This window comes from Bombina bombina, chromosome 10 (assembly GCF_027579735.1).
Source record: "Bombina bombina isolate aBomBom1 chromosome 10, aBomBom1.pri, whole genome shotgun sequence".
NCBI lineage: Eukaryota > Metazoa > Chordata > Amphibia > Anura > Bombinatoridae > Bombina > Bombina bombina.
This window is the reverse complement of record NC_069508.1, coordinates 183896671-183911555: the sequence shown is the minus strand read 5'-3', so window position 1 is coordinate 183911555 and position 14885 is coordinate 183896671. Positions and strand designations below refer to the sequence as shown.

The 14885-nt window shown below is 40.6% G+C and overlaps 1 protein-coding gene across 1 annotated transcript in view; it reads left to right on the top strand.

Annotated features, from left to right (window-relative positions):
• LOC128640788 (vasculin-like protein 1) overlaps positions 1–14885 on the top strand; it is a 77291-nt gene that overhangs the window by 12210 nt on the left and 50196 nt on the right. Inside the window, exon 2 of the mRNA XM_053693209.1 lies at positions 5979–6777. The gene's annotated coding sequence lies outside the window, so the exon portion shown is untranslated. The remainder of the gene's footprint in view (positions 1–5978; positions 6778–14885) is intronic.

Here is a 14885-nt window from a genome sequence, read left to right as displayed (position 1 = left end):
TCATGTGTCTCTTGTAGATAACATTGTGCTCACTCATGTGGAGCTATTTGAGTCAGCACTGATTGGTTAAAGTGGAAGTCTGTCAAAAGCACTGAGATAAGGTAATCAGAGGTAAAAGGTGTATTAATTTAACTGATTATGCAAAACTGGGGGATGGGTAATAAAGAGATTATCTATCTCTTTAAACAATAACAATTCTGGAGTAGACTGTCTCTTTAAATTCTGTTTTGAAAGGGATAATCGTCAGAATGAAACGTGTACGATTCAGACAGATTCAATATTCTTTGTTCTCTTGGTATCCTTTTGTTTTAAAAAAAAGTGTACGTATCAGCAGCAGCAGGGCACTATTGGGAGCTAGCTGGTGACTTGTAGTTGCACACATTTTGTCTCATATTATCAGCTCACCAGATGTGTTGGCTCTCAATAGTGCACTGTTGTACTTTAACTGTGTTTAATCCCTACATAGTTATATGCAGATAATAGTGCAGTAATACAGTCTGCAATTTTATATCCCTTTTAATTGGACCAAAGTTGTTTAACATTGCATCTTCTATCTGAATCATGAAAGCAAAAATGCATTACAGACTGGCCATGAGGGATTAATCACTAAGGCCTAGTTTCCATTGAGGTGGATAAAGTTTCATTTGGAACTGGTGGTAAAATAAAAAAAAATATTCATAAACTTTAATGGAGAGAAATGTTTTTACCACCAATTTCCAAACTTTACCACTTAATGGAAACTAGGCCAAAGTCATTACTCACTGTGGTGTTAACATTCATTATGCAAAGTTTTGTGTTTGTTTTTTCTTCTATTTGCATGCAAGTTATTCAGTAACCTAATGTTATTAAAGGGACTATATACATATAAATACAATTTTGTAAGATGAGGAGAGTCCATAGATGTCCATAACATGTGGGATATAATTCCCGCACCAGGTGGAGGTCAAGAACCCTCACAAGAGCTTTCAGTCCCTCCCACCTCCACTCCCTCTTCAGTTAGTTATTAGCCTCTGAGGTGCTCTGTAATAGTCATTTCTATGCCCCCAATTAATGTCTGACCCATTAGAGGGAACCTCCAGGGATAATGCAGCTCAGGAAACAAATGCTGTTCTTTTTCCTTGTTTTGCAAAACTGTTCCAGTGGACCAAATTGGCTATGTGCTAATTGTGTTCCACGTTTCCAAGCTATAATTCAGTTGGTTTACCTGGCAGACATCTAACGCCCTTGCCTGTCTAATTGACTCAAGGGGATAACATTGATTTTTCATTTGAGTTTATTAATACCTTACAAAAAACTGACATAGCTGTTAGCGGCTATTCCCAGACCAAGGAAGTGCAAACGTAAATCTGGAAATTTTACTTTGTCCTCCCTGTCACTCATAGGGGGACTGAGCATCTAGCTCTGTTGCCACCTAGTTTACAAACCTCTGGGTCTCTTTCTTAATCTTCTGAACCGGTAACTGAAACAGAGCATGATTCCTCTTTCAGATTTAGAGTGGATCATATCAGTTTCCATCTAAAGGAATTCCTGAACACATTAGAAGTGTCAGAACAGAATCCAGACATTTCAAAACCTGTAAATAAGTTAAATCAGGTTTTCAAAGCTCTGCCAAAAGTTACTAATGCATTTGAAGCTTCAGATTTTGTTGCAGATTATATTGCTAAAGAATGGAATAAACAAGGCATTCCTTATACTCCTAATAGGTTCGTGAAGATGTGTCCTCTTTCAGAACAGAATCTGACAACCTGGGAGGTGGTTCCTTAAGTGGATGAAGCCATTTCCACTCTAGCAAAATGCATGACTATCCCCAACTACCTCCGCAACAGTCATCGGAGGTTATCCGTAACTGCATTAAGGTCCTTGGGCTGTCTAATGATTTAATGTGCAATGCAATTGCTATTCTGATAGAGGATAGATTTATGGCTTAAATCCTGGTCAGCTGATATGGTCTCTAAGAATAGTCAATTCCCTTTGATGGTAAATTGCTTTTTGAGTCAAGAGTTAGACTCTATCATTAAAACTGTTACTGGTGGTAGAGGAACTTTTCTTTCTCAGAACAAGATGTCTATGGGACGATAGAGTAAAAGGAACAAAAATAATTGGTTTTCTTTTGCCAGAGACCAGAAGTCCTCTCTCAATCAGAAGTCTGACTCCTCCAAACCTTCCTGGAAGCCAGGATCCACCTGGTCTAAGAATAAACAAACTAAAAAGCCCAACTCCAATCAGAAATATGCATGTAGTGATGGCCCCCTGTCCAGAGGATTCTCTGGTAGGGGCAGATTGATTTGATTTCAGAAGGCCTGGTGCAGATCATTTCAGTATTCCTGGGTCCTCAACATTATTTCCCATGGTTACTGCATAGTATTTTGCACCATACCTCCCTGGGAACGGTTTCATCTGTCTCACGTTCCAAAGGATCCTCAAAGGGCAGCTGCCTTGATTGATTTGGAGTTCCCTTGTCATGCAAGAAGTTTCTCACTTTCTGTATTGGGCAGTGCAAAGCTCACTGCATTCTATGGGCTATTCACATTCTGGGAGTGAACAACCGGGAAGCAGATTACTTAAGCTGTCAGTCAGTACATCCAGGAGAATGGTCTCTTCATCAGGATGTGTTTGATTAGTTAGTCCTGAGATTGGGTCTTCCAGAAACAGACATTATGGCGTCCAAGCTGAACCGCAAACTTCTGCTTTAATAAGCAAGGTCACAAGATCCAAGAGCTCAAATGATCAATGCTCTAGTCTGTCCTTGGAGCTTTAAACTGGCCTATTTCCTTTTTGTTCTTTTTCCAAGTCATGGCAAGAATCAAACCGGAATTGACTTCAGTAATTCTCATAGCTCTGGCATGGCCATGTAGAACTTGGTATGCAGATCTCATCAAGATGTTATCCTCCCCTCCTTGGACTCTTCATCTCAGGGAAGATCTGCTTTCTCAAGGTCCATTATATCAGGATCTAAGATCTCTGAATTTGAAGACGTGCAGGTTGAACGCCTAGTCCTTGAGTAGAGGTTTCTAAGATTCTGTGATCTCCACTCTTCTACAAGACACAAAACTTCACACAGATTAACCATACAGTTTGGAAATCTTACTGTCTAGAGCACTGGTTTTCAAACTTGTCTTCAGGCCTCCCCAACAGTCAACATTTTCTGTATTGCATTGGATGAGAGCTGGTAAAATAGCCATGTTTTTTTAATCGGCTGATTTTCACCTGAGATCTAGTTCAGATATCCTCAAAATGTGGCCTGTTAGGGAGGCCTGAGGACAGGTTTGAAAACCATTGTTTTAGATGGTTTTTCTTGGAAATAAGAATTCCAAGAACTCTCCATTCTGGTCTGGAGAGAGGTTTATTGGCTAGCTCTTTAAAGGGTCAGATTTCTTGCTCGTCCTTTGTTTTTTTTGTTTGTTTCATAAATAGTTGAATAAGTTGCAAGGGCCTCCCTTTTGAACCTAGGCATAATCTGGACCTAGAATTGTCTTGGAAGGTTATTTTTCTTCTAGCCATCTCTTCAGCTAGACGAGTTTCTAAACCACGTTCTTCTGATCTCCCCCCCCCCCCCTTCCTTTTTTTTTTTTTATCATGATAAAGCAGTTCTTAGAAATATTATTTTCTTCAGAAGGTTATTTCTTCTGAGAACATTGACCAAGATTTTTTTATTTTTTTATTTCCTTGTGCCCAAAATCTTCTAAGGAACGTCTTCTACACAATTTGGATGTTCGAGCTTTAAATTTTTATCTTCGGGTTTCTAGACCTCTACCTTGTCTGTCCACTTTTCAGGTAACAGGAAGGGTCAAAAGGTTATGGCGGTGACTTTTTAGCATCATAGCTCAAGCAGACAATACGTAAAGCTTACTTGGTTGTGGTGAAACCTCCTCCAAACAAGTCGATGCACATTCTGTTAGATATGTATCTACCTCTTGGGCCTTCAAGAATGAGTCTTCATTGGAATAGATTGGCATGGTGGTAACTTGGTCTTCTCTCCATAAAGGTTCTTAATTTTACCATTTTGATGATTATGCTTCTTCAGCTTTTTGGCAGGATAGTCCTTCAGGCTGCAGTTTTCAGCAAATAGGAACTGCTCTTTCTTTGTCCCACCCATCCTTAACATAGACTCAGCTTGGGTATTGTATCACACATGTCATCAACACTTATGGACTCTCCTCATCCTATGAAAGAAAACAGATTTTATCACTTTGTGTACACAGACTTGCTTCCTTATCTTATATTTGTCTGGAAAATCAAAGCTAAATTATCATTTTATTAGTTAAAGGGACAGGGCTCTATTTATCATTCCAATTCTCCAATATTTTCTCCTAAAAGTTCTCATGAGAAATAATTCTCCTATTTATTCAAAAATACTCCTAAAATTGGGCAAGTTCGACACTAATATTCTCCTACTCTGTTCTAACTCTCCTTGGAGAACATGTTCTCCAAAAAAGGGTTAAATTAGATCTTTTTAGTCGTATTTCATATAGTTCTCCTAAGAATTCTCCTAGTTACAAATTTATCATTTATATTCTCCTGTGGAGGACTGAAAGTTCTTCTGCAAGTTCCTACCTTAAAGTTCTCCATAGCTAAAGTGGAGAACGGCATTAGAAATCTATTCTCTACCAGTTGTAGAAGCAGTTACACACAAAAAGGGCTCTACAAGGTGCAAAAATTATCTATAACAAAGCACAATAATAATGGTTATTGGAGCGCAATAATAATTTATGATGGAGTAAAAAAAAATATATATAATGGAGCACCAAAATAATATATAACAGAGCACAAAAATGATATCTATTGGGGCATAAAAATAAGATATAAAAAAAGCGCTAAAATTGAAGCACAAAAACAATGAAAATGTAGATCTATTTCATATATGAAAGTTTGCTGAAGAGGGGCGTTAACAAAGCTCCTAGGAAGGCTGTATAAAGATTTCTATTGGTTTATATATGAATGACATGGAGAATATTTGCTTATTTTTAGTGATAAATAAGGAGAAGATACTAATCCGACTGGAGAAATTTAGCATTAGTTCTCCCCAGCTCTCCTCAGCTCTCCCATGGAGAAAAAACAACTTTTTTATGATGAATATGGGCGCACATGTGCTCCTCTCCTAAGGAGAGCTGGGGAGAACTGATAGGAGAACAGAAAGGAGAATTCCCCAAATGATAAATAGAGCCCTTAAACTTTGAGTCACCAGCTCCTACTGAGCATGTGCAAGAATAAGTGTGTATGCATTTGTAATTGGCTGATGACTGTCACATGGTACAGGGGGAGTGGAAATAGACATAACTTTTAAAATTGTTAGAAAAAAAATCTAGTAGTCATTTGAAGTTCAGACTAAGTGCTATTACGTTGTCTTGTTATCTTGCATTTGTTGATTATGCAATTCTACTGTGTTGACTGGTCATTTAATACACCCCAGCAGGTAAAATAGATCATTAGGAATAATTTAAAGGGGATTTTTTTTTGGGGGGGGAACTGTCCCTTTAACTGGAACACAAGTGAGATGATCAATTGACGGGTGATACTAGTTATCTGATTATTTCAACGGTGCTCTGGTTAAGATATGAAAATCAGAGCTTCTTAAAGGTCTTAAGCAAGTTTCAAATTTACTTCTATTAAATTTTTCTTTGCTTGCTATCTTTATTTGCAAAATCAGGAATCGAAGCTTAGAATGCAGTCGATTTTTGGTTGAGCACCTGGGTAGCACTTACTTATTGGAGGCTAAATGTAGCCACCAATCAATAAGCGCTACCCACTGTGTCTACAACTGGCAAGACCTACAATTTTTTTATTTTTTTTTAATCCATTTTGTTGTAGATAGGTAATTTAAAATGAATTCTTTTGAAACTGGTTTTGCAAAAATATTTAAATTTAATTTGCACTGTTTGTGATGACAATATAAATATAATTAAATGGTTTTATTGTGCGGTATTTACATTTTTCCAGGTGTATTATTGTCTTCTAATTTTTTTATTTTTTTTTTTCAGAAACCTCTGCACAAAGAATGCATCTTGTGGATATAGAGCTCAGATTTGTTCTGCTGTGACTACAATATTTGATTCTCTGGAGTTGCACCCATCCTCTCCATACCTGTTTACAGCTGCATTTTTTAAATATCACTTTTTGCAACCCTTACCAATGTTGACGAGGCATGTAAAATGCAGCATTGAATCTCAGTTCCTCGTTTTGTCTTAATGCCATTTTCTTCATGACAATGGATGTTTTTCTTCATGCCCTCCTGGATGTGCGAGATTTAGATTAGTGGAGACGCCTCAGTACTATATTATATATTTAGGCTTTGGTTCAGCTTTACCTTTTAAAATTAATGAGGGCACCAAACACATGCACTGGGGAATTTGCATGCCAGACTCAGGCTTCTAGTGGGCTATTTTCCAAAAGCTCTGATTGCAAGCTTCTTTAAATCTGAATGGACACGGATATGATCCGAACACCATTCTTCGTTGACTCAAAAAGAACACAAAACTCTATTTAATGGGGGAAATGTGGTAGCTTATTTTTCATTATACATTTACTCTATTTTATCCCCATGTGAGTTTCTATTTCACTTTTTTTATTTGACTAGCAAAAACGGACATAATGAGCACTTAAGGAAGGAAGCGCTTGCTAGATTTTGCTGGCATGTAGAAATAGGGTTCTTGCCCTGCTAGGCTTCTTGAGGGGCTGTCCCTTCCCCTCATTTCCAGCATTAGATAACCCAATTCTAAAAGGAATCCCCCACGCCATCCCAAAAAACTGGAAGGAGCTGCTAAGAATTAAACGTGAAGGGTAAGTGGTGTGACTGTTTTGTGTGTGCGCGCTTATAGTATCAAAAATGCACTGTAGTTTAAAGAGACAGTAAATGCCTAGTTATGCGTGGTAAACCACTTTGCAATATATATTCATTATTTATTTTGCTCATGTTTCATGTAATTTAGCTCTGAAAATTGACTTTTGAAGGTTAACCCTGCTGCATATAAGTTTCTAATTTGCTATAATAGATTAGAACTGCAAAACAATTTACTTTATACTAACATTATGACTAGAGGGAGCCTTGTCTGCTGCAGACTCGACTCTGAATTGGCTCCTCCAAATGTGTTATGTAGTGGGTGGAGTTCGGCTATTAAAAAAAATTGCAGCAAATAAGATGATTTGTTTTAAAAATGTTTAGGCTGACGTATTGTTACATAGCAAGACAGCAGAAATGTCTTCTAATTACAAAGTGCTTACTGTCCCTTTTTAAGCAGAGTTCAGCATCATGAAATGAAGATGCCATTAAATTGTGACTTTTTACCGTTATTCAAATGAAAAGGTTTTCAAAATGTGAGCACTTTGCTTTCATGCTAGTCTTGTAACTAGTATTTCAGAATTATTAGATCTAAAATAAATTAGCAGCAGCAGTGCACCTCGGGTCCCAAGCGACACTTCTGTGTGTTTGCAGGGGTTAAACACACAGTACTACAGGATCGATGGTTGAAAAGTTACATGCTCTCATTTGTAATTTTTATGACTATGTCCCTTTAATCCAATTTCCCTCTCCCTTTTCTCATGTAACAACCATCAGCCAAAATGTCTATGTATTTGTTGTGCACTTTTGCACATGCTCAGTAGGAGCTGAAGCCTCCGTGTGTACATAATAAAAAAGGTGTGTGTTTCTCCAACATAGGTGTGTCCGGTCCACGGCGTCATCCTTACTTGTGGGATATTCTCTTCCCCAACAGGAAATGGCAAAGAGCCCAGCAAAGCTGGTCACATGATCCCTCCTAGGCTCCGCCTACCCCAGTCATTCTCTTTGCCGTTGTACAGGCAACATCTCCACGGAGATGGCTTAGAGTTTTTTAGTGTTTAACTGTAGTTTTTATTATTCAATCAAGAGTTTGTTATTTTAAAATAGTGCTGGTATGTACTATTTACTCAGAAACAGAAAAGAGATGAAGATTTCTGTTTGTATGAGGAAAATGATTTTAGCAACCGTTACTAAAATCCATGGCTGTTCCACACAGGACTGTTGAGAGGAATTAACTTCAGTTGGGGGAACAGTGAGCAGTCTCTTGCTGCTTGAGGTATGACACATTCTAACAAGACGATGTAATGCTGGAAGCTGTCATTTTCCCTATGGGATCCGGTAAGCCATGTTTATTAAGATTGTAAATAAGGGCTTCACAAGGGCTTATTAAGACTGTAGACTTTTTCTGGGCTAAATCGATTCATTATTAACACATATTTAGCCTTGAGGAATCATTTAATCTGGGTATTTTGATAAGTTTATATCGGCAGGCACTTTTTTAGACACCTTTCTCTTTAGGGGCTTTCCCAAATCATAGGCAGAGCCTCATTTTCGCGCCGGTCTTGCGCACTTGTTTTTGAGAGGCATGACATGCAGTCGCATGTGTGAGGAGCTCTGATACATAGAAAAGACTTTCTGAAGGCGTCATTTGGTATCGTATTCCCCTTTGGGCTTGGTTGGGTCTCGGCAAAGCAGACACCAGGGACTGTAAAGGGGTTAAAGTTAAAAACGGCTCCGGTTCCGTTATTTTAAGGGTTAAAGCTTCCAAATTTGGGGTGCAATACTTTTAAGGCTTTAAGACACTGTGGTGAAATTTGAACAATTCCTTCATATTTTTTCGCAATTGCAGTAATAAAGTGTGTTCAGTTTAAAATTTAAAGTGACAGTAACGGTTTTATTTTAAAACGTTTTTTGTACTTTGTTATCAAGTTTATGCCTGTTTAACATGTCTGAACTACCAGATAGACTGTGTTCTGAATGTGGGGAAGCCAGAGTTCCTTCTCATTTAAATAAATGTGATTTATGTGACAATGACAATGATGCCCAAGATGATTCCTCAAGTGAGGGGAGTAAGCCTGGTACTGCATCATTCCCTCCTTCGTCTACACGAGTCTTGCCCACTCAGGAGGCCCCTAGTACATCTAGCGCGCCAATACTCCTTACTATGCAACAATTAACGGCTGTAATGGATAATTCTGTCAAAAACATTTTAGCCAAAATGCACACTTATCAGCGTAAGCGCGACTGCTCTGTTTTAGATACTGAAGAGCATGACGACGCTGATAATAATGGTTCTGAAGGGCCCCTAAACCAGTCTGATGGGGCCAGGGAGGTTTTGTCTGAGGGAGAAATTACTGATTCAGGGAACATTTCTCAACAAGCTGAACCTGATGTGATTACGTTTAAATTTAAGTTGGAACATCTCCGCATTCTGCTTAAGGAGGTATTATCCACTCTGGATGATTGTGACAAGTTGGTCATCCCAGAGAAACTATGTAAAATGGACAAGTTCCTAGAGGTCCCGGGGCTCCCAGAAGCTTTTCCTATACCCAAGCGGGTGGCGGACATTGTAAATAAAGAATGGGAAAGGCCCGGTATTCCTTTCGTCCCTCCCCCCATATTTAAAAAATTGTTTCCTATGGTCGACCCCAGAAAGGACTTATGGCAGACAGTCCCCAAGGTCGAGGGAGCGGTTTCCACTTTAAACAAACGCACCACTATACCCATAGAAGATAGTTGTGCTTTCAAAGATCCTATGGATAAAAAAATTAGAAGGTTTACTTAAAAAGATGTTTGTTCAGCAGGGTTACCTTCTACAACCAATTTCATGCATTGTCCCTGTCGCTACAGCCGCGTGTTTCTGGTTCGATGAGCTGGTAAAGGCGGTTGATAGTGATTCTCCTCCTTATGAGGAGATTATGGACAGAATCAATGCTCTCAAATTGGCTAATTCTTTCACCCTAGACGCCACTTTGCAATTGGCTAGGTTAGCGGCTAAGAATTCTGGGTTTGCTATTGTGGCGCGCAGAGCGCTTTGGTTGAAATCTTGGTCAGCTGATGCGTCTTCCAAGAACAAGCTACTTAACATTCCTTTCAAGGGGAAAACGCTGTTTGGCCCTGACTTGAAAGAGATTATCTCTGATATCACTGGGGGTAAGGGCCATGCCCTTCCTCAGGATCGGCCTTTCAAGGCCAAAAATAAACCTAATTTTCGTCCCTTTCGTAGAAACGGACCAGCCCAAAGTGCTACGTCCTCTAAGCAAGAGGGTAATACTTCTCAAGCCAAGCCAGCTTGGAGACCAATGCAAGGCTGGAACAAGGGAAAGCAGGCCAAGAAACCTGCCACTGCTACCAAGACAGCATGAAATGTTGGCCCCCGATCCGGGACCGGATCTGGTGGGGGGCAGACTCTCTCTCTTCGCTCGGGCTTGGGCAAGAGATGTTCTGGATCCTTGGGCGCTAGAAATAGTCTCCCAAGGTTATCTTCTGGAATTCAAGGGGCTTCCCCCAAGGGGGAGGTTCCACAGGTCTCAGTTGTCTTCAGACCACATAAAAAGACAGGCATTCTTACGTTGTGTAGAAGACCTGTTAAAAATGGGAGTGATTCATCCTGTTCCATTAGGAGAACAAGGGATGGGGTTCTACTCCAATCTGTTCATAGTTCCCAAAAAAGAGGGAACGTTCAGACCAATCTTAGATCTCAAGATCTTAAACAAGTTTCTCAAGGTTCCATCGTTCAAAATGGAAACCATTCGAACAATTCTTCCTTCCATCCAGGAAGGTCAATTCATGACCACGGTGGATTTAAAGGATGCGTATCTACATATTCCTATCCACAAGGAACATCATCGGTTCCTAAGGTTCGCATTCCTGGACAAGCATTACCAGTTTGTGGCGCTTCCTTTCGGATTAGCCACTGCTCCAAGGATTTTCACAAAGGTACTAGGGTCCCTTCTAGCTGTGCTAAGACCAAGGGGCATTGCTGTAGTACCTTACTTGGACGACATTCTGATTCAAGCGTCGTCCCTTCCTCAAGCAAAGGCTCACACGGACATTGTCCTGGCCTTTCTCAGATCTCACGGATGGAAAGTGAACGTGGAAAAGAGTTCTCTATCTCCGTCAACAAGGGTTCCCTTCTTGGGGACAATAATAGACTCCTTAGAAATGAGGATTTTTCTGACAGAGGCCAGAAAAACAAAACTTCTAGACTCTTGTCGGATACTTCATTCCGTTCCTCTTCCTTCCATAGCGCAGTGCATGGAAGTGATAGGTTTGATGGTAGCGGCAATGGACATAGTTCCTTTTGCGCGCATTCATCTAAGACCATTACAACTGTGCATGCTCAGTCAGTGGAATGGGGACTATACAAACTTGTCTCCGAGGATACAAGTAAATCAGAGGACCAGAGACTCACTCCGTTGGTGTCTGTCCCTGGACAATCTGTCACAAGGGATGACCTTCCGCAGACCAGAGTGGGTCATTGTCACGACCGACGCCAGTCTGATGGGCTGGGGCGCGGTCTGGGGATCCCTGAAAGCTCAGGGTCTTTGGTCTCGGGAAGAATCTCTTCTACCGATAAATATTCTGGAACTGAGAGCGATATTCAATGCTCTCAAGGCTTGGCCTCAGCTAGCGAGGGCCAAGTTCATACGGTTTCAATCAGACAACATGACAACTGTTGCGTACATCAACCATCAGGGGGGAACAAGGAGTTCCCTGGCGATGGAAGAAGTGACCAAAATCATTCTATGGGCGGAGTCTCACTCCTGCCACCTGTCTGCTATCCACATCCCAGGAGTGGAAAATTGGGAAGCGGATTTTCTGAGTCGTCAGACATTGCATCCGGGGGAGTGGGAACTCCATCCGGAAATCTTTGCCCAAGTCACTCAGCTGTGGGGCATTCCAGACATGGATCTGATGGCCTCTCGTCAGAACTTCAAAGTTCCTTGCTACGGGTCCAGATCCAGGGATCCCAAGGCGGCTCTAGTGGATGCACTAGTAGCACCTTGGACCTTCAAACTAGCTTATGTATTCCCGCCGTTTCCTCTCATCCCCAGGCTGGTAGCCAGGATCAATCAGGAAAGGGCGTCGGTGATCTTGATAGCTCCTGCGTGGCCACGCAGGACTTGGTATGCAGATCTGGTGAATATGTCATCGGCTCCACCATGGAAGCTACCTTTGAGACGAGACCTTCTTGTTCAAGGTCCGTTCGAACATCCGAATCTGGTCTCACTCCAGCTGACTGCTTGGAGATTGAACGCTTGATCTTATCGAAGCGAGGGTTCTCAGATTCTGTTATCGATACTCTTGTTCAGGCCAGAAAGCCTGTAACTAGAAAGATTTACCACAAAATTTGGAAAAAATATATCTGTTGGTGTGAATCTAAAGGATTCCCTTGGGACAAGGTTAAGATTCCTAAGATTCTATCCTTCCTTCAAGAAGGATTGGAAAAAGGATTATCTGCAAGTTCCCTGAAGGGACAGATTTCTGCCTTGTCTGTGTTACTTCACAAAAAGCTGGCAGCTGTGCCAGATGTTCAAGCCTTTGTTCAGGCTCTGGTTAGAATCAAGCCTGTTTACAAACCTTTGACTCCTCCTTGGAGTCTCAACTTAGTTCTTTCAGTTCTTCAGGGGGTTCCGTTTGAACCCTTACATTCCGTTGATATTAAGTTATTATCTTGGAAAGTTTTGTTTTTGGTTGCAATTTCTTCTGCTAGAAGAGTTTCAGAATTATCTGCTCTGCAGTGTTCTCCTCCTTATCTGGTGTTCCATGCAGATAAGGTGGTTTTACGTACTAAACCTGGTTTTCTTCCAAAAGTTGTTTCTAACAAAAACATTAACCAGGAGATTATCGTACCTTCTCTGTGTCCGAAACCAGTTTCGAAGAAGGAACGTTTGTTGCACAATTTGGATGTTGTTCGCGCTCTAAAATTCTATTTAGATGCTACAAAGGATTTTAGACAAACATCTTCCTTGTTTGTTGTTTATTCCGGTAAAAGAAGAGGTCAAAAAGCAACTTCTACCTCTCTCTCTTTTTGGATTAAAAGCATCATCAGATTGGCTTACGAGACTGCCGGACGGCAGCCTCCCGAAAGAATCACAGCTCATTCCACTAGGGCTGTGGCTTCCACATGGGCCTTCAAGAACGAGGCTTCTGTTGATCAGATATGTAGGGCAGCGACTTGGTCTTCACTGCACACTTTTACCAAATTTTACAAGTTTGATACTTTTGCTTCTTCTGAGGCTATTTTTGGGAGAAAGGTTTTGCAAACCGTGGTGCCTTCCATTTAGGTGACCTGATTTGCTCCCTCCCTTCATCCGTGTCCTAAAGCTTTGGTATTGGTTCCCACAAGTAAGGATGACGCCGTGGACCGGACACACCTATGTTGGAGAAAACAGAATTTATGTTTACCTGATAAATTACTTTCTCCAACGGTGTGTCCGGTCCACGGCCCGCCCTGGTTTTTTAATCAGGTCTGATAATTTATTTTCTTTAACTACAGTCACCACGGTTTCATATGGTTTCTCCTATGCAAATATTCCTCCTTAACGTCGGTCGAATGACTGGGGTAGGCGGAGCCTAGGAGGGATCATGTGACCAGCTTTGCTGGGCTCTTTGCCATTTCCTGTTGGGGAAGAGAATATCCCACAAGTAAGGATGACGCCGTGGACCGGACACACCGTTGGAGAAAGTAATTTATCAGGTAAACATAAATTCTGTTTTTTATAATGAAATTTTTTTTTTTTTTTTTTTTTTTTTTTTTAAATTTGATACTTTCTGAATCATGAAACTTTAGTCACAAATTAACATCTTGCCAGGCCACTAAATGTCTTGTTTCAAAAAATTCCCCAGGGACCCCTGCTTTTCAGATGCCTGGGGCCAGGATTAGGTAGTCACTGGATGAAGGTTTATTGCTTATGATGCCCTAAGCTTTTGGTGTAACTTTTATAGTAAGTAAACTGCATTTCTCTTGTTAAGTGTGTTCAGTCCACGGGTCATCCATTACTTATGGGATATATTCTCCTTCCCAACAGGAAGTTGCAAGAGGATCACCCACGCAGAGCTGCTATATAGCTCCTCCCCTCACATGTCATATCCAGTCATTCTCTTGCAACCCTCAACAAAGAAGGTCGCGAGAGGAGTTGGAGTTTTTACTTAATTATTCTTCAATCAAAAGTTTATTTTAAATGGCACCGGAGTGTGCTGTTTTTCTATCTCAGGCAGTATTTGGAAGAAGAAACTGCCTGCGTTTTCTATGATCTTAGCAGGCGTAACTAAGATCCACTGGCTGTTCTCGACATTCTGAGGAGTGGGGTAACTTCAGAAAATGGGAATAGCATGCGGGGTCCCCCGCAAATGAGGTATGTGCAGTACAATATTTTCTGGGAATAGAATTGACTAAGAAAACACTGATGTTACCCGTATGATGTAAGTACAGCCTTAAATGCAGTAGTAGTGACTGGTATCAGGCTGATAAATGTATGCACAGTAGAGTTATTTTCTAGGGACTAGAATTTGACTGAGAAAATACTGTTAATACTGAAATAATGCTTAAGCCTTATCTGCAGTGGAAGCGACTGGTAGCAGGCTTAGTGATAACTTTGCATGACATTAAAAAAGTTTGTTTTTAAAACGTTTACTGGCATGTTATTCGTTTTGTGAGGTACTTTGGTGATAAATCTTTTTGGGCATGATTTTTTTCCACATGGCTAACGTATATTTCTGCATAGAAACCGTTATATCAGGTCTCCCACTGTTGTAAATGAGTGGGAGGGGACTTTTTTAGCGCCTTGTTGCGCAGTTAAAATTCTAGCACAGTCTTCCTGCTTCTTCCTCCTTGATCCAGGACGTCTCTAGAGAGCTCAGGGGTCTTCAAAATTTGTTTTTTGAGGGAGGTAATCAGTCACAGCAGACCTGTGACAGTGTGTTTGACTGTGATAAAAGCGTTAAATCTTAATTTGATATCCGTTTTTGGGTACTGAGGGGTTAATCATCCTTTTGCTAATGGGTGCAATCCTCTGCTAATTAATACATTTAAAGAATTGTTGACTATAACTGAATTAGTTCTTTGTTATTCAACTGTGTTTTTTAAAAGTCCTGCGTTTTTTAT